Consider the following 19,677-nt stretch of genomic DNA (forward strand, 5'->3'; position numbering starts at 1 on the left):
TCTCCCCCAGTTGCATACACCTTCTGCTTCACAGACCTGGTTGCGTCTCTTGCTGTACACTGATCATAATTGGGATCATTTGCTGATTTGCTGAATGCAAGAACATTTTGTCAAGTGATCTTTCCTTGGAAACAACTGGCATGCAAGCTTTTAAATCCCTGTGTTTGCATTAAAGGAAATGTTCTCAGTCTTGGCGGCTGTGGTATTTGTGAAGTGCCTTTGTTTCGTCGACTCCAGGACTCCACACCAGGACTCTACACCGACAGAGGGTCTTAAAGATATTCTTGTTTGTTTATAAACTCCACTTTTCTCTGAGATTCCCATTTAAGTGCTTGCCCTTTGTCTTGTTTGTCATTTGTTGGAAAAGTTTACTGTTTATTTTCTAACAAGTAAAATATTAGGGGAGCTTCATTTATTCTGTATGAAACACACTAAATAAACGTGTGTGCATCTGAAGAGTTCCTGGACAGACTTTGAGGAATGCCTACATTGCTCTCGGCACATTTGGGAACTAGAGAAGCCTCAACACTGTTTTTTTGTTTTGTCTTTTTTTTTTTTTTTTTTTTTTTGCGTGTGTGTGTGTGTGTGTGTTTTGTTTTGTTTTGTTTTAGCATTTTAATGCATCCAGAAGGTGTCTTAGTCTCCGCTGTCGGCCTTCTGTGAGGTTTTCAGGGTCCGGGGTCACCCAGGGATTATGGGATTGGGTCTGGTGAACTGATCTTGGGTTTTCTACTTGTCCTTTAAAGAAAGCAAACCACTTTACATATTTTCTGAGAATTTGGGGATTTTTAGTGATTATTCCTCTGCTCTTTAAAAAAAAAAAAGATTGAAAACCTCTCATGTAAGATGTGGATTCACTGCTGATCTGAGAATTGACTCTGCCCTCAGTCAGTCCTCGTTTACATCCATGGAGCCTGGCTCTGGACCTCCGCACCATCTGATCTGCGTGTCTGTCTTTGCACAGGTAATCAGTCATTGATGGCTGTCTGAGTAGCTTCTGACACTTTTAGAGCTGAGCTTGCTTTTCTGCTTATTTTGCTTCATGCAGCTTAAAGTGGCATACTCCTGTGTGCACTGGTGAACAAGTTGGTGGCTTAACTTCCCAGCAGATACCCACCCTTACATCTGAGGCCAGCAGGTGAGTCCTCCTAGCAGGTGATGGCAGTGACAAGAAATGTGTTCTAATTTTGGAAAGTGTAAATTACCTTGGCAAATGAGTGACATTTGCTTTCTAGGATGATATCCTATTTCCTATGGCTTCAAATCCACTCTGCCAACTGGGTCACACCTCCTAGTACGGGAAGCACAGTCAGATGGAGCCGCCCACCTGGGCTGCTGATAGTGACCCCTGGGTACCGGGACTAGCAAATCCCTGGAGTGTCCTCTGTGGTCACCCTGGGGTGCTCCTGCTTACCGCCACCTCAGCACCTCTCTGCAGCTACCCCACCTCCCCTCCCCTCTCAGGCGTTGATTCTCTTATGGCTTGGGGCTTGGTTTTGTTTCTTTTTAAGATGTTCATGGTAGCTTAGACTTGTTAGGGACCAGCCCTGCTTCTGAGCTCTTACAGACATTTTGGCCCCCTGGCGACCCCTCAAGTGCTTTTTGTATCTGTATCATGCAGCCAGGGAGTTGGCACCAGCTGGGCTGGCTCCAGAGTCTGTGCTGTGCGCGGGTGCTCCCCGCTTCGGCCTGCCCTGCTTTACTGAGCTCAGCCCTGGGGAGTAAGCAGGAATGGCAGAAGCCAGTGGATATATATGGCCTTGAAATGGAAGGGAACACGTGCATGAGCTCTCAATGCTTGTAGCATTAAAAAAAAAAAAAGAATAATGATTACCGAAGCTGCCCAGCCTGCTTTCCAAACTACCCCTGTACTAACCACTTACGGGACCTTGGGGTGGTGGCCCAGCATCTGGTCTGTGAAATGGCCAGGGGTGGCACTGGGGCTCAGTGAGCCCAGGACACTGGCGGCCCTCCTAGGGTCACTACAGGGCTTGTGGCCAGGATCTTGTGGCTCACAACTCACATTTGAACTTCTGCCTTTGACCTGCCTCCGGCTTTGACTCTTTCCTCGTTCCCTCATTTCAGTTTTGCTATCTTGTCAGTTCTGGGTGCTTCTGTTCCAGCTCAGACAGCTGGGCAGTGTCTCCTGCCTGGTCAGAGCCCACCAGGGTAGAGAGACGTTTGCTGCTGGCTAGATTTCCACTAAAAAATAGTGTGAGTGGGTGGTGGGCAACCGCATCACAGGCTGCCTCGGGGAAGTCATCCTGAACAGCTCCGTAGACGGTTTATTGTTCCCACTGCCTTCCTTGGGTTCAGATGCAGAGGCAAGGGCTGGCTGCACACACGCCTCGTGTGTTGGTTTTTTTTTTTTTCTTTTCTTTTCTTTTTTTATGTCTAGTCTTCTTTAAAGTTTTAATGGGACTTTAAAAAAAGCAAGTCACTAGAGCACAGGAAAAATAAACCAAAGACTAGTCCAACCTAAGATGTGGAGCAACCAAAGATTTGTTTTCAAATAAACAAAGATCTTCAACTTATGCTTACAAGAAGAAAGCACGCATTTCACTCTATAAACAAAGCACACACTTTAAAATGTGCTTTAACTCTGTGTTGGGACCAATTATGGGCACAGAAAGGCTGAGGCTGTGGAAAGGGAGGAGGAGATGCAGGAGAGGAGAGGAATACGAGCAAGGAGGCTGGGAGGGGCATGGGCCCAGGGGGCCCTGGGGTGGCCGGGTCCTCTGTGAGGCAGTGTTGACCATGGCCCACAGGTCAGAGCTCTGGCCTGTTAATGGTTGCCACCAGCCACAGAAACCAGCTTCGTTAACCCTAACCCCCTAATCTCTGCAGGGAAGAGCCTCATCACTATTTCTCCTGGAGGTAGCTTCCGTGAATTCTGAAAATCTCCGTATCTGAAGTATGGTTTGCATTTTAGAAACTCATTTTTGCAATTTGGAGGTGTCCATCTACTTGGCCTGAAAGCACGTTCCTTGTTCACAAGCAAGTGGTTGCTGGTTTTCTCTTATTGGGGCATTGGGTGGTTTATGTCCATGGTGCCCAAAGAAACCCACGTGTCCTCTTGAGTCCTGAGTGTTTTTCTCCCACCACCAAACCTTTCTCCGCGTGGTACTGTTAGTCTTAATGGTGAAAGTGTAGAGCATGAATCAAAGGGAAAATAAAATTCATTGGGAAAAAATATGAATAAATGGGACCAATGGCTTCTCTGCCTTTTGGGTCAGTGCCTCAGCACTCTCTTCCTGGAGCAGTGGCCACAGCAGGACCTCCTTGTCGGGTCTGGCAGGCACATCGCTGGCCCCCTTTTGCCCAGGACTGGATGGGATTAAGTCCTGGCTCAGAACTCGAGCTGCAAGCTGGCTCTTCTGAAGTGACCCCTCCCCAGCCCATGGAGCAAATGACCCACACTGGGTCTTTCAACAACACCACCCCCCCCCCCCAAGCGTGGACACCCCTGAGCAGGTTTGCGTCTGTTTCAGCAGAAATGGAGAGAGGCAGGCCTTCCTTTCACGGAAATGATGAGCTCTCTCAGGCAATGGTGCCAGAGCAATAAAATCTTGGGGAGGGGGGAGGGGGGAGCGTCAACTCCAGACGCTTCTGTGCTTTACTTGTTGCGACGGCGGTGGTTTGGAAAGTATTGAGAAACAGAACGAAGTGGCTACCGTGAGTCTGCATGTTCATATGGTTCGTGTTTGCCTTGGAATACCCCAAAACCCAGCCCTTTAATTTCACTTGAGTAAAAGTGATACATTGACTGAAATGTCCCGTCCTACTTAAGTGGGGGCGACAGCCAGGCTGTGCTGCGCTGGAGAGGGAGGGAGGCAGGGCTCACAAACACCCGAGCAAGCAAGGGAGGGAGCAAGCGCATAGCTTGGAAATGTGCCGCTTGGTGGCTTGTTGCGAATTTACACACCCATGTGACTATGTAGAGTTTCCCAGCTACCCAGGGCCCCTGGGTTTCTGACGCTTCATGGCACTGTGGTCATTCTGTGGTTGGCCCATCCCATGCATTGCAGGGGGCTTAGCATTCTGGCTTCCACACCCCCTCCCCCAGGTGTGACAACCCAGTATGTCCCCCTGCATGGCCCAAGTCACCCCTGGTTGAGGACTGCTGCCAGAGACCATTTTGTCTGTTTGGGACTTCATACAAATGCCATTATGTAGTATGCACTCTTCATGTCTTCTTTTACTTGGTGTTATTTCTCTAAAGTTAACCCACATTTATTCTAGTAGCTTGCCCCTTTGCACTGCTGAGTAGTCCACTGTATGACTGGACCTCAGTGTATTGCTGCATCTGCTGTAGATGGAGGGACTGAATAAAGCTCTGCAGATTCTCCTGTTTGTCTTTGGTACACACGTGTGCTTGTTTCTCTGGGGTGCGCACTCAGGAGGGGAAGTGCAGGGCCTGGCGTGGGCCAGTGTTGAGCATTAGTGGACACTGCCACACAGTTTTCCGAAACACTTGTACCGATTTCCACACCTACCAGCTGTGAGAGAGGATGCCAGTCATGGGGCTCTGGTCACAATTTTTTTTTAAAGATTTATTTATTTATTTTTATTTATGATAGACAGAGAGAGAGAGAGAGGCAGAGACACAGGAGGAGGGAGAAGCAGGCTCCATGCTGGGAGCCCGACGTGGGACTCCAGGATCACACCCTGGGACAAAGGCAGGCGCCAAACCACTGAGCCACCCAAGGATCCCCTCCGGTCACGATTTTAAATGCACTGCAGGGCCAGTGCAATCCTTTTTATATGCTCCAAGTCACATTGTGTTGAAATTCACGGTAGGAGGAGTTAAGCTCACAGAAATCGACCAGAGTGCGCCAGTTTTAATAATGCTGTATCTGCCACTGGGTTATTCTCAAAGCGATAAACTCTCATAGTTCAGAACAATATAAAACCCTTTTCTTCCTGTTGGCCATTTATTGAAGGCATGCTACGTAATCCAATGCTAGGCTAAACAGGTAACACTGAGTCTTCACGCACATCTTCCTAATCCGCACATCTTCCTAATCCGAGGGGGCGGTGGGGCAGGATTAGTCCTGTTTGAAAACAAGGAAAATGAAGCTTAGCTAGTGCTGCTTTGCAGAGCCTCACATTGTGTCCACCGTGGCGTAACTCCTCTCTTGTCTGGTTTCCTCCTACTCTGATGTCACAGCCTCTGTGGAACGGGCAGAGTGATGTCCACTTTTTGTGGATGAAGTTCGCCTGAGTGACAAGGCTGGCCCCCTCTCCATCCCGCTGCCCACCAGGAGGGCAGCCCCACCCGCGTCCTGTGCCTGCAGCTTTCCCTTTCCCGGAGGGGCCACCACCGATGCCCTTACAGCTCCACCACACCTTTCAGTGACACATTTGCCACCTTGAGAGCCAATTCCCAAAGCCCGGGGCAAAACCCTGAAAGCAAATACCCTCATCTAAAAGCATCACCAGTGGTTGTCTTTGTAGGTTGCTTTTAAAAATCTATCTGTATATGTATTCCGAGTTTTCTACAATGGGTCTTTTTTACTTTCTAAGTTTAAAAATACTTTGTGCTCCTGTGTCTCCAAGCTTGAGTTGCCAGCCCAGGATGGCTGGAGCCCCTCCTGTCCTCCACTTCCTGAAGACCAAGGGTCCTGGTTCCCCAAGACCTGCAGTTTGGTTTTGTTGCAACCCAAGGGGCTTATTTTGATTCCAGTAATTCGGGAACACATCTGCCAAGTCTACACCCTCTTGGAATTCATGTACTGGTTTGTGAAGGACCATGGGATTCACTGCGTGCGTCTGAAGCGCAAGTGTCTAATTGCACGTTTCAAATATGGGGTGTGCGAGCCTTTGGGCATCGTGTGCCGTTCCATTGGGATGAGCTCAGCACAAACAAAGACTAAACCTAAGGATTAAATTCTCCTTTAAATACTTAGGGGTTTCCAACTTCTAGGGAAAGTATGCCTGGGAAAAATATCTTTGAGGTTTCATCAAACACTTGGAAAATAATCTGAAAAATTTTCCAAACCCTGGATGGTTCCAGCCTGAATCCTAATTGATACTTAATAACTATAGGGGCTTCGCCAGTCTATTCTTAGTACCCTAAATGGCTAAGGAGTCATCTGTACTGAGAATTTGTACTGGTGCAGATGAGGTATGGGGGTCATGCTGCTCTGACCAGTCTCTCCACCATCACAAACCTGTTTTCTTCCCCTCCTCTCTCCCCACCCCAAATATTTGCCCCACAGCCACTATTAAGCATTATCAGGATCAGATCTTGAATCAGTTTCAAGTGTATTTATTCACTCTTCAGACCATCAGTTGAGGCACCAATTCAGTGGCAGGTTTGATTTGTAGTTATGGGGAGATCAGAAGTGAAAGGAGGTGAGAATTTGAACCAACTCTGAATTTTGACCATTTTGATGAGTTCACAGTCAGTGATAGGAAGCTGGGCCCAGGGAATAGGAGGGATGTAGTGTGAGTGCTTGGGTTACAGAACAAGACCTGTGGGTGGGGGAGCCCAGAGGAAGGGCAGACTGGGCGGGGTGAGTTCAGTCTTCTTTCTCAGAATTATTTTCTGTCTTTCTTTGCTTTCTACGTTGATTTTACTTTTAGCTTGCTTCTGTCTACAAATAGTGTGCTGGAATTTTTTTTTAAAAGATTTTATTTATTCATGAAGGACACAGAAAGAGAGAGAGAGAGAGAGGCAGAGACACAGGCAGAGAGAGAAGCCGGCTCCATGCAGGGAGCCCGATGTGGGACTCGATCCCGGGACTCCAGGATCAGGCCCTGGACTGAAGGCAGTCACTAAGCTGCTGAGCCACCCAGGGATCCCCAGTGTGCTGGAATTTTGTTTGGAAATGTATCAAGACCTAGAAATCAACTTGGGGAGAATGTGCAACTTAATTACATTGAGTCTTTTTTTTTTTAAGATTTTATTTATTTATTCATAGAGAGAGAGAGAGAGACACAGGCAGAGGGAGAACAGGCTCCATGCAGGGAGCCCGACGTGGGACTCAATCCAGGGTCTCCAGGATCACGCCCCGGGCTGCAGGCGGTGCTAAACCACTGCGCCACCGGGGCTGCCCCACATTGAGTCTTCTTAATCCATAAAACACAGTATCCCTCTCATTTTGTTTAGGCCTTATTTTTTTTTTTTAATTTCTTTCATTGGCGCTTTGATGAGACCTAGAAGTAATATACAAGTTTAGTTAGATTTATACTTAAGTGTTTCACTTTGAGGAATAATTGAAAATGGTATTATTTTCAGGATTTCTGTTATTGCCTATTGCTAGGAAATAGAAATATGATTGTATTTTGTTTGTTGACCTCATATCCTGTGACCTTGTTAAACTCATTATTTCTATTGTTCTTTCATAGGTTCCATAAAAGTCTCTATATAGACGATGATGTATGCAAATGCGGATAGTTAGGTTTCTTCTTTTCTAACCTGTATGCCAGTGATTTCTTTTTCTTGCAATCTCTCTCTGGTTAGACCTTCCAGTAAAATGTAGCATAGGAATATGGTAAGAATATATGTATTTGCTTTGTTTCCAATCTTAAGGGAGGTCATTTGACCTTTCCTCATCAGTTACAAGGCTAGGTAAGGAATTTTTAAAATGTCCATTGTCAGATTGACGGAGTTCCCTTCTCTCTCAGGTTTCTGAGCATTTTTATTTATTTATTTATTTTTTAATTTTTATTTATTTATGATAGTCACAGAGAGAGAGAGAGAGAGAGAGAGAGAGGCAGAGACACAGGCAGAGGCAGAAGCAGGCTCCATGCACCGGGAGCCCAACGTGGGACTCGATCCCGGGTGTCCAGGATCACGCCCTGGGCCAAAGGCAGGCGCTAAACCGCTGCACCACCCAGGGATCCCTGAGCATTTTTATCATGAAAGGATATCATGAGTTTTTTTTTTTTTTTTATCATGAAAGGATGTCACATTTTTTCTGCACCAATTTTGATAGTGATTTCTTCTTTAGTTTATTAATATGGAGGATGCTGATTGATTAAATACTTTTTTAAAAATAAAATTTAAATACTTCACCAGCCATGCAATCCTGGGATAAACATCATTTGGTCATGGTGTGTTGTATTCTTTATATATTGCTGGATTCAATTTCCTACTATCTGTTGAAGATTTTTGTGTCTGTGTTCCTGATGCACACTGGCCACTTTGCTTTTCTTGTATGTCTTCATATGGCTTGGGTATCAGAATAGTACTGCTCTCAGAAAATGAGTTGATAAAGATTCCTTCCTCTTTTATTTTCAGGGAGACACTGTGTTGTTTCTTCTTGAAACATTTCGTAGGATTCACCAGTAAAACCATCTGGGCCTAAGGATTTCTTGTTTGGAAGGTTTTTTAATTTTAATTTTTTATTTTTCAACTCGGGATGGCATGAACTCATGACCCTGAGTTTGAGACGTTGAGCTGAGATCAAGAGTCAGATGCCTAACTGACTGAGCCTCCAGGCACCCCTGGAAGGTTTTTAACTATGAGTTCAATTTCTTTAATAGATGTAGGGACTCTCCAATTCTCCAATGGTCTGTTTCACCTTGCAAGAGTTCTGGTAATCTGTGGTTTGTCAGGAATCTTTCCCATTCGTCTGTGTTGTTGAGTTTAAGAAGTGCTTAAGCACAGAGGTGCTTAAACTATTATTTCATTAGCCTTTTAGTGTCTGTGTGGTCTAGTGATAGCTCCTTTTTATTCTGGATGTTGGTCCTGTTTCTTTCCCTCTTCTCTTTCTCTCTCTTTTCTTTATTTTTAATTTTATTTTATGGTCAGTTGTGCTAGAAGTCTGTCAAATTTTACTGGTCTTTTTGAAGTACCAGTTTCTGGTTTCATTGCTTTCTTCTATTTTTCTGCTTTCAGTGTCATTGATTTTTGCCTTTCATCTTTATTATTTCCTTCCTTCTGCTTGCTAACAGAGTGAGTCATCCAGGGAGCAAATGCACTTGGGTCAAGCACGCACAGCCGGGAATCTCTTATTTTTAATATTAATAGTAAGCGCTATCACTCATTAAACACGTAGTTGCACACTCACCCTTATGCACTTAGCAGTTACTAAACACTTCATAATTCTCTCATTTATCTGCCCAGCATCCCTGGAGGTGAGTCAGGGTTACCATCCTCATTTACAGGCAAGAGGAGTGAGGCCCAGAGGAGGGAAGTGATTTTCCCAAGGACCCACAGCAAGGAAGTGTTCTGGTAAAGATTCAAGCACACTCCCTTTTTTTATGGTGCCTTGTAGCCAGGATAAATTAAAAAATAAAGTTCTGAAGCCTTCCAGGTATAGCTTACCTTCTGCTGATTAGTTGCAGAATTTCAATATGTGACTGATCTACCCTCCTCTCCTGAATAATCGACCCATCAGCCTCCCTATCAGCAGGTGCTCCACAGAGACCTCGGGTGGAAGCCAAGTTGCCAGTGCTCTCTCAGATGACTTCAGTTTACTGGTGGGAAATGTCATAAAGAACAGTTAACTTCGGAAAGTTTGTACATTTATGGCGTTCTGTTTTGATGAAGGTTTCTGGGAAGCTAGAGACCTCTTTCTGTGTAGAAAGCTGCCATTTCCCCACCAGTGTTGGCTCTTTCTACAGATGGAGCAAGCTCACGTCATTCATGGGAACTTCTTAACCTTCCCTTCCGCTGACCCGTCCAGTCTTGGTCAGCAGCACTGACTCAGAGAGGTCCGATTCTAAGGAGTTGGAGCCAGAAATTTCCCCGACTCCGTCATATTGATGAATCTCTGGAACAGGTCCGGGGAAATAGGGGGGCTACCCCAAGACCTTGCTGAGGCTGTGGGTGTGCACCAGAGGTGCTTCATCTGCTGCTCACACACTTGCACGGCTGCAGGAGGTAGACTTGATTGCTGTTCATAGTTAGCATGCTTCCGTCTGCCCTCGGTTCATAACGAGCAGGGACTCTGCAGCTATAGGTGCGGGCTGTTGAGCGAATAGGTTTCGTCTGCTCCAGGCTCACAGGCTGCCTCGTCCTGGCAAGTCACCTGGCAGCCATCACCCTATGTTTAACAATGTCCTGACGGGGTGTTGGGGGGGGGGCCTCCTGGCTTGCAAGTGCCCCGCTAACCATTCCCTCCTCTGTCCACCCCGCGAGATTCCCACCATGTGTTTTTCTTCGCTCCCTCTCTCTTCCTCTTTTTCTTCTTGTGCTTTTTTTTTTCTCCTCTTCCCTCCCACTCACTTTTCTTTCATTTTCTGGTTTTGCATTTTTCCCTCTGAAGTAACACGTGCTCTCTGTGAACATTTTTGCTAGGCATGGAACGAAAAAAAAAAAGAACTACCCCATAATCTCATCATCCACATGAGTGATTTTTTTTTTTTAAGATTTATTTTTTAGACACAGTGAGAGCACATGAGGGGGGAGAAGGAGGGGCAGAAGGAGAGGGTGAACCCTCAAGCATACTCCCACTGAGCACAGAGCCAATCTCAGGACCCCCAAGATCATGACCCAATCTGAAACCAAGAGTTGGATGCTCAACTGACCGAATTCCCTAGGCACCCCTGAGTGCATATTTTCTTTTGGCCTTCTTATATTCCTTTTTTAAAAAAAGATTTATTTATTCATGAGAGACACAGGCAGAGACATAGGCAGACATAGGCAGACATAGCAGGCTCCATGCAAGGAGACCTATGGGGGATTCGATCCAGGACCCCAGGATCACGCCCTGAACCGAAGGCAGACGCTCAACCACTGAGCCACCCAGTCACCCCTATTCCTTTTATATATTTAGGATTTCTTTCTTTCTTTTCTTTCTTTCTTCTTTCTTTCTTTCTTTCTTTGTTTCTTTGTTTCTTTCTTCTCTTCTCTTCTCTTCTCTTTTCTTTTCTTTTCTTTCTCTTCTTTCCTTCCATTCAGATTTATTAGAGTGTGTGAGCAGGGGGAGGGGCAGAAAGAGAAGAAGAGAGAATCCTCAAGCAGTCTCCCCACTAAGCAAGGAGACTGAGGTGGGGCTTGATCTCAGAACCCCTGAGATCGTGACCTGAGCCAAAATCAAGAGTTGGCTGCTTAACCAACTGAGCCACCCAGAGCACCCCTATATTAAGAATTTATATATTTAGGATTATACCCTTGGTATGACGCTGCTGTCCTGTATTTTTGCCTAGTGTATTTTCATAAACTTTTCCTCTGGGGCCATGGAAAGAACCATAATTTTTTTCTGGTTGTTCTAGGGATCCTGGTGTGCATCTTTAACTTTTTTGCAACCTAGTTAAGGTTACTATTGAATTACTCCAGAAAGATGCAGGACCCTGGCAATAGTGTATTTCCATTTATCCCTCCCCCTGACTTTGGGCTCTTGTAGTCTGCACACTGTAAGCCCAGCAAGGCAGTATTACAGTACTTGATTTAAACAATCCAGTTTATCGAGATGCTTGGGTGGCTCAGTGGTTGAGCATCTGCCTTCGGCTCGAGGTGTAATCCTGGGGTCCTGGGATCGAGTCCCACATCAGTCTCCCCGCATGGAGCCTGCTTTCTCCCTCTGCCTGTGTCTCTGCCCCTCTCTGTGTCTTTCATGAATGAATAAATAAAATCTTCTAAAAAATCCAGTTTATCGATCTGTTCTTTTATTTATTGTGTTTTTGATATTGTATCTAAGACATCCTTGCCTAACCACAAGATCACAAAGACTTTCTCCTGTGTTTTCTTCTAGAAGTTTAATTGTTTTAGGTTTTACATTTAGGTCTAAGATTGGATGCAGTTAACTTTTGCATGTGGTATGAGGTGTAGATCAAGGTTAATTTTCTGCATGTGGCAGTTTTTCCAGCACCTTTTGTTAAAAATACTCTTCTTCCCCTATCAAATGTGTCTTTCACCTTTGCAAAAACTTGACCATTTATGTGTGGGTCTGTTTCTAGACTCTGTTCTGTTCTGTTGACCTCTTTATCTCTCTTGATGCCAGTACCACACAGCCTTGCTTTCTGTCCTATATCAGAGTCTAGAGCAGCAGTGTAAATCTAACTTTGGGCTTTTCTCAAGTTGTTTTGACTACTTTATGTTCATTGTATTTCCATATGTACTTTCGGATGTGCTCATTAATTTCTTTTTTCTTTAAAACAAATTTATTTTTGCTCATTAATTTCTACTAAAAAACAACTTGCTGGGATTTTGATTGGAATTGCATATAATGTATAGATCAATTTAAGTTCTTCAAATCCTGATCCATGAGCGAGCATAGTGTATTTCTCCATTTATTTAGGTCATTAATTTCTCTTAGCTCAGGTTTTGGTATATAGATCTTTTTTTTTTTTTAAGATTTTATTTATTTATTCATGAGAGAGAGAGAGAGAGCGAGGCAGAGGGAGAAGCAGTCTCCATGCAGGGAGCCCGACATGGGACTCGATCCCGGGTCTTCAGGATCAGGCCCTGGGCTGAAGGCGGCGCTAAACTGCTGAGCCACCCAGGCTGCCCTAGTATATAGATCTTTTTTTTTTTTTAATTTTTATTTATTTATGATAGTCACAGAGAGAGAGAGAGGCAGAGACACAGGCAGAAGGAGAAGCAGGCTCCATGCACCGGGAGCCCAATGTGGGATTCGATCCCGGGTCTCCAGGATCGCGCCCTGGGCCAAAGGCAGGAGCCAAACCGCTGCGCCACCCAGGGATCCCCTAGTATATAGATCTTGATCATCTTTTGTGGGATTTAGACTTAAGTGTTTTGTATTTCATAAAATATAATAAATAATAATTTGGAAATTTCTGTTTCCAACTGTGATTTGATTTGTTCCTTTCAGTTCTATAAGTTTCTGCTTTTTGTATTTTAAGCTCTATTATAGAATAGGGATTTTATTTTTAATGAATTGGCCTTATTAATCATTGTAATGAATTTCTCTTCATCCCTGGAAATATTCCTTGTTCCGAGGTCTGCTTCGATACTAATACCACCACTCTGCTTTCTTTCAGCGAGTTTATTTCGGTGGGTTTACTTTTTTCCATCCCTTTCACCTGTTTGTAGCTTTGTATCTAAAGTTGGTTTCTTACAGGCAACATATGTTGTGCCCTGCCTTTTTGTACAATCTGATAACCTCTGCACTTCAATTTTTTAGACCACTTACATTTAATATAAACTTTAGCAAAGTTGAAGTGAAACCTGCCATCTTGCTCCTTGTTTTCAATTTGTTTCATCTCTTCTTTGTTACTTTTGCCTCATCTTTCCTGCCTTCTTTTAGATCAATTGCATGGGTTATCTGATTCCAATTTACCTTTATTATTTGCTTACAGAAATTTAAAAAGTTGAAAGTTCATTAGGGACATATAGAAAGTAGAGGTTTTCCCTATAATAATGAGACCAATTTCAAGACCATTGGCTAAGGAAAAGGTTAACGGTAAGGATGCACATTTGGATTTGCTGCCTCTGGTTACATGAGGACACAGAATACATCTAACACCAGAAACATTTTATTCCTTAAGCTCACAGTTGTGGTATCTATGGTTGGAATCATCAAAGGAGCAAAGTGGAGAGTTCTGGAAATTTGGGAGAGACTAGATAATGGGCCCAAAGCCCAGCCATCATGAATACCATGCTCACCTCTGTTCCCCTTCCTTGCCGTTCTTCCTTCCCTCGTGCTAAGGCAGGAGGCTGCATAGTCCATGCTCCAAAACTGCCCTGGCCAAAGGATATTTCTCTTAACTAGTATTTTCCAGTTCTTACCATCATTAAGTGCAGTTCTTGGGTTAGTTTGCATGTCTCTGCCATATCAATTTTAGCATTTTGGGGGCTGATGACGTACTAGGCACTATATCCAGAGTTTTACCTGCACTAATTCATCTCCATCTCCCGACAACAGTCCTGGGTTCACCCTGTTATCAGCTCTACTTGAGGTCCAAGCCTTTAGGGAAGCTACTGGTATTTAAGCCTGGGGTGTCCACTGATCAGAACCCGTGGTCTTAACCCCTAGCTTTCCCAGGGGGGGTTCCATCTTGCTTAGATCTCCTAGTTCTATCTTTCCTTCCCAGTGGCTGAAATGAGCGATACGTAACTTCACAAAGCCTTCTAAAACATCTGCCCCTTCAACTGTGAGCCCTGTGCTGTGCTGGGGAGGCAGAGGGAATGAGACGCAGTCTCTATCCTACACGTGCTTGTCATAAAAAGAGGTGAGAGAACAGGTAGCTATTGCACAGTGATGCTGTGTAATGAGGCACCTGTAACTCTATGCCTCTGTCCTGCTCCCATATCTGCAGGTCAACGGAGAGCAAGGGCAGTGGAGTCACCTGGTCTAGGCCGGGCTCAGCTGGGCTTGCCTCCAAGCTGTAGATTTGATCCAGTTCTACTCCATACATCTTTGTTCTGTGCTTGGTTCTCCAAGGGTCACCTGGCACTGTCCCCTTGTGGCCATGGGAGAAGCCCATTGGTCAAAACAAATCACACAGCTAAACTCAAAGTCAAGAGGTGAGGAGTGCTCTCTGCGCTCCAGAAGGCCGTGGTAAGCTCCAAGGCAATGGGGCCATAGAACAGTCTTCTAGCAGGGTAAAGAATTGGGCCCGGTAACTCAGTTTAACTTATACACCTGTGTAAAGTAATTTGCATGATAAATGGGGAAAGGGAGGAAGCTCTCGATGCTGAGGAACACAGTTGTCAGTAGCTGCCACGCCAGCCACATACCTTCACAGGGCAGGTCGTGTTTGTGCTGGGTCTTCCCAGGTGGGGATGGCATTCCTCAGGGACAGGGGTAGAGCACATGCAAAGGCCCAGGGACACAGAAGGCCCCTGTGGGTTCAGAGGGCGAGAGAAAGTTGGGTGTAAGCATCTGCAGGTGGGGCACGGGGTCGGGTGCAGGAGAGGGGGATGACCCCAGAAAGCTGCCAGTAATGGAGCCAACTGGGGTCTGTAAGTGCTGCAGGTGTCTTAGTCAGGCGTGGGTTTGCCCATGATGCTTCTGGCTGCAAAGTGGGCAGAGAGTGGGCACAATAATGACTCTCATTTATGAGCTTTTAAGTGTCAGGTACTTCATACACCTCATCACATCTGAATCTCATAAACAACCTAGTGAAATAGTTTTGTGTGTGTGTGTGTGTGTTTTTTAACACACAAATCAGTGAATCTTTACTTACGTTAAAATCTTTCCTCATTGGACAAGCTTGCTGAGCTGGAGGCTTGAATGTGCTCTCTTGTAGGGGAAGGGAAAGGTCAAGAGCAGCTCTTAACATGCCATATGATTCCATTTATTTGACATTCTACACCTGGCAGAGCCAGGACGGGTGGGAGGTAGGGGGGGGTCGACTCGGGAGGGCCACGAGGCAGTGGACACATCCAGTGTTGTGTTGTAGTTACGTGGGTGGAGAGGTTTGTCAGAACTCCTTAGGCGGTGTGTGCTGTACTGTAGAGGTGACCTCCCTTAGGGGTTGACCTCTCTTGTAGGGGTGATTTAAAACCCACATCTGAGGCCTCCTGCTGGTGAGAAGGGGGGTCAGAAGAAGGGGATCAGGTCTTCAGAACACATGGATTGTGCCTTCCTCTTGTATCTCGGGGTACATGGCCCTTTCCCCTCCCAGCTGAGGCTCCCGTCTGCCTCGAGGGTGGGGAGGGACGACTGGGCTTGCTTAGCAGGAGCTCAGCAAGAGACTGAGGAGTGTGGGTTTTGCTTTTATGTCCTTATCGAGATGGTAGCCCTGAAAGCTAAAGTGGGTAGAAGACAAAAGAGTTTCCTAAGTCCCTTTGGCTCCCTTCCCACTTAGGCATCAGGAGTCAGGCCTGTTGAACTTGACTGACAAGCTAATTACCCAGAGGGAAGATAAAATCCAGGGCTTCATGAAAGAGGCATCCTGTGGCACAAGAAGGTGGGAAATCGTTCCCTCCAGGTTCCAGCTAGGGAGAGGGAAGATGATAAAGAGATAGAGGCAGTGGAGGTGAGAGCCACCTTGAAGTGTGATGTGGAGGGGAGACCTCTGTGCGCTGTGGCCCAGCTCCAACGAGGCAAGGGGATGGGCGTTGCAAGCCAGCTGCAGCTGCTGGTGTGGCCTGGTTAGCGGTGACCAGCCAGAGGTGAGCCCAGGCTTGCTATAGTGGATTGAGTGGGGCCACTGATAAGATATATCCAAGTGCTAATTCCCAGAACCTGCAAATGGGACCATGTTTGGGAAGAGTCTGCAGATGTGAGCAAGCAGCAGCTCCCAAACTGAGTTCGTCCTGGATCACCTGGGTGGCCCCTAAATGCAATGTTGAACGTTGTTGTAGGAAGAGAAGGCTACGTGAGGACAGGGAGCAGCGGTTGGGGTGATGTTGCCACAGGGGACATCTGGAGCCACCAGAAGCTGGAGAAGGCAGGAAGGATTTTCCCCTAGGTCCTTTGGAGGGTGCATGGCCCCTCTGACACCTGGATTTTGGACTTCTGGCCTCCAGAACTGGGAGAGAGTAAATTCCAGTTGTCTTAAGCACCCTCAGTTTGTGGTTATTCGTTATGGCAGCCCCAGGAAACTAATCTTGCCTCCTACGTCTTGTAAATGGGTCTGGAGGGTTGGGGATGGGCGGTCCCCATCAAAACCACAAGGACCCCAAACCCTGTCCCAGGAAGGGCATCTCAGGAAGGTGAAAGCTGAGGGAGACACAGCAGTGAGAGGCTCCAGATGGCACATCCGTGGACCTGTGACCAGAGCCTTTCAGATGAACAAAGAGGAGATCAAATGAGAAACCGAGATGTGCTAAACGTCCAGTTTAAATTAAGTACTGCCCCCTGCACTACCCTCCTCACCCTTTGCTTCTGAGCATCTGCCCCATCTTGGGGAGGTGGGAAACGTGTGGAGGATGGCAGCTCGGGGAGACACCGAGGGTGCGCTGGGCTCTCTGCCCACGGCCTCGGCCCCTTGCCAGTCCAGCCAGGTCAGGGCTTCTGCAGGAGCGTCCAGGTTCCCTGCGTGTGGCAAGCCGGCTACTGCCCCCGGACAGTGCAGGCGCTCAAGGGCTGTGGGGGTGCTGTGCAGCCCTAAGGGCTAAGGAGCCCACGGGAGTGGCTTGTGCGCACCTCCCAGGCCACGCACAATCTAAGACTGGTCACTGTCCAGTTTGCATCTGGAAAGTGTTAACTCTGATCACTAGAAAAATAATCAGGGCAAACCCAGGGCATTTCTGGTAAAGAGGCTGTAAGGAGGCGCCTGTTGGAGCCCGATGACTCAGGGCTATGCGGAGCGCTGTGTGGTCTGCGAGCCCGGCAGCCTTGCCTGCCACAGCGCTCGCCTGGGAAGCGGCTTTGCTGCGCTCTGCTGATTCATGGTGGTTTCCCCTTGAGGGGCGGCGCAGGGGCCCCTGGCCCAGCTCAGCAGCCACCCGAGGCCCTTTACAGATGCAGCCAATCATGGGTCTGTGCCAGTGTCCCATGGCTGCTGTGACAAGTGACCCCAACCTTAGAGGCTGAAAACAACATAAATTTACCATCTCAAGTTCTGCAGGTCTAAAGTCCAAAATGGGTCTCACAGGTCTCAAGTCTAGGTGTGTCCAGGGCTGGTTCCTTCTTGGACTCCTGGGGAGAATCTGCTTCCTGGCCTTCCGGGGCTTCCAGAGGCACCCATGTCCCTTGGCCCGTGGCCCCTTCTCCACCTTCAGTGCATGTCATTCCCACTTCTCCTGTCACCCCATCACCTTCTCTGACCTCTGACTCCCCTGCTTCCCTCTTATAAGGACCTCTGTGATCACATTGGACCCTTGAGGGAATGCAGGATAGCGTCCTCCTTAATCACATCTGCAAAATCCCTTTCACCCTGAGTGGTGGGTGGAGCAGTATCCCCCTTCCCACAACATTCCTGTCCTCTTGGACCCTCCAAATGTGACCTTATCGGAAAGTAGGTTCTGCACACGTATGAGGTCAGACTGGATTAGGACTTGCCCCGATCCAGGCACCGGCGTCTTGGGAAGGGAAGGGGAAGGTGACCAGGATGCACAGGAAACACGGCCACGTGAAGACGGAGGCAGAAATGGAGGCAGAGGAGACTTGGAAAGCCAGCGGTTGCCCACGACCAGCAGGAGCTGAGAGCAAGGGACATTGACTCCTTGATTTTGGACTTCTGGCCTCCAGAACTGGGGGAACACATGTTTCTGTTGCTTTATCGCCTTTATGTACTCCCCCTTTGTGGCTTTTCATCACAAGGGGCAAGGGGATAACATGTATACATAACATATATTCATTCATATGACATAACATTCATGGGGGCCCAGAGTAGGAGGGGACATCTTTGGGGGTCATTATTTAGCAGTGCTAGAGACTGGCCTGGAGGCTCTGGGGTTCACAGCCTCAGCTGTGCACACATGAGCAGGTTGGGCAGCCCCTCTAGGCCTCGGTTCCTTTATGTGAGAGAGGAGATAGCAGCACATGCCCTGCAGTAAGCATGAGGACTGCCCAGCAGGCTCCGTGGGCCGTATTAAAAAATCTTATTCCACAAGTATGGAGTGGGGCACCTGAGCGTTTGGGGCTCAGGGCTGAAGGCAGTTGGGCCCTTGGAGAAAGGTAACGGTTTCCTGTCCAATGATGACCCAGCAGCGACCGAGCCAAGGGCAACGCAAATTTCCAACTCAAAGGTCAGCAGGGAGGCAGGACCTCGGCCTGAGCTGCATAACAACTTGTATTGGTTTGTTGCCATAAGAAAGTATGGCCGACTGGGGGCTTAGACAACAGAAATTTATCTGAGGCCAGTCATGAGAATGACCTCATTTTACTTTAATTACCTTTTTTTAAAAAATCATAATTTTTGAGTAATCTCTACACCCAATGCAGGACTTGAACCTGGAACCCTGAGATCAAGAGACGGACGCTCCACCAACTGAGCCAGCCAGACGCCCCTCCTTAATTACCTTTTTAAAGACCTATCTCCAAATACAGTGTCACTCTCAGGTACTAGGGGCTAGGACTTCAACACGTGAATTTGAGGGTGGGGGGGGGCACAATTCGGACTATATCAGAAATACAGAATATTCCCTGGGTTTTTTTTTTTTTTTTTACTGGACAAGTGGCTATTTTGGAGGGGAAATGTTTGACCTTCAGAATAATCTCTCCTTGACAATGTTTGTCATTCCAGGACATGATCTGTTAGTGTTGGCTGCATAACAGAGTACCCCAAACTGTAAGGGCTTCAAACAGTGACAGTGTATTATTCTCATGTTCTGTAGGGTGGCAATCTGATGGTGCTTCTGTTCTCTTGCTGGGCTTACTCCTGCAGCTACAAGTGGCTGACAGCTTGAGTGGGGCTGAAAGTCCAAGGTCACTCATACAAAAGCCAGGCAGTTGGTGCTGGCTGTCAGCACAGGTGCCTGGCTTTGCCTCCATGTGGCCTCTCATCCTCCAGGAGGCTGGACTGGGCTTCTATAGGGCACAGCTGTCCATGGGTCTGAGAGATGAGAGCAGAGGCTGCAGACCCCTGAAGTCCTAAGCTTGGAACAGGTACTCTCACTTCTGCCATAATCTGTTGGCCAAAGTCAATCACATGGCCAGCTCACGCACAAGGGAAATGGACTCCACCTCTTGAGGAGACAAGGGGCAGGACACAGGGAGGTGTGGGGTTCACTGGGAACTTTCATGATAATGATCTATAATGATTCACATGGGCATTTCTCTTTTTGAGAGACAGTCTCAGTTTTGGCTTGGGATGAAAGCAAGACCTAATGAGCACCAGCTCCCAGTCAATGAGCTGATGGCAGTGATCTGAAATACCTGCACACAGTCACTCTTACGTGTGTCCCCAGGTTGAAGCACCTGCTAG

The sequence above is a fragment of the Canis lupus genome, chromosome 3 (assembly GCF_048164855.1).
Source record: "Canis lupus baileyi chromosome 3, mCanLup2.hap1, whole genome shotgun sequence".
Lineage (NCBI taxonomy): Eukaryota > Metazoa > Chordata > Mammalia > Carnivora > Canidae > Canis > Canis lupus.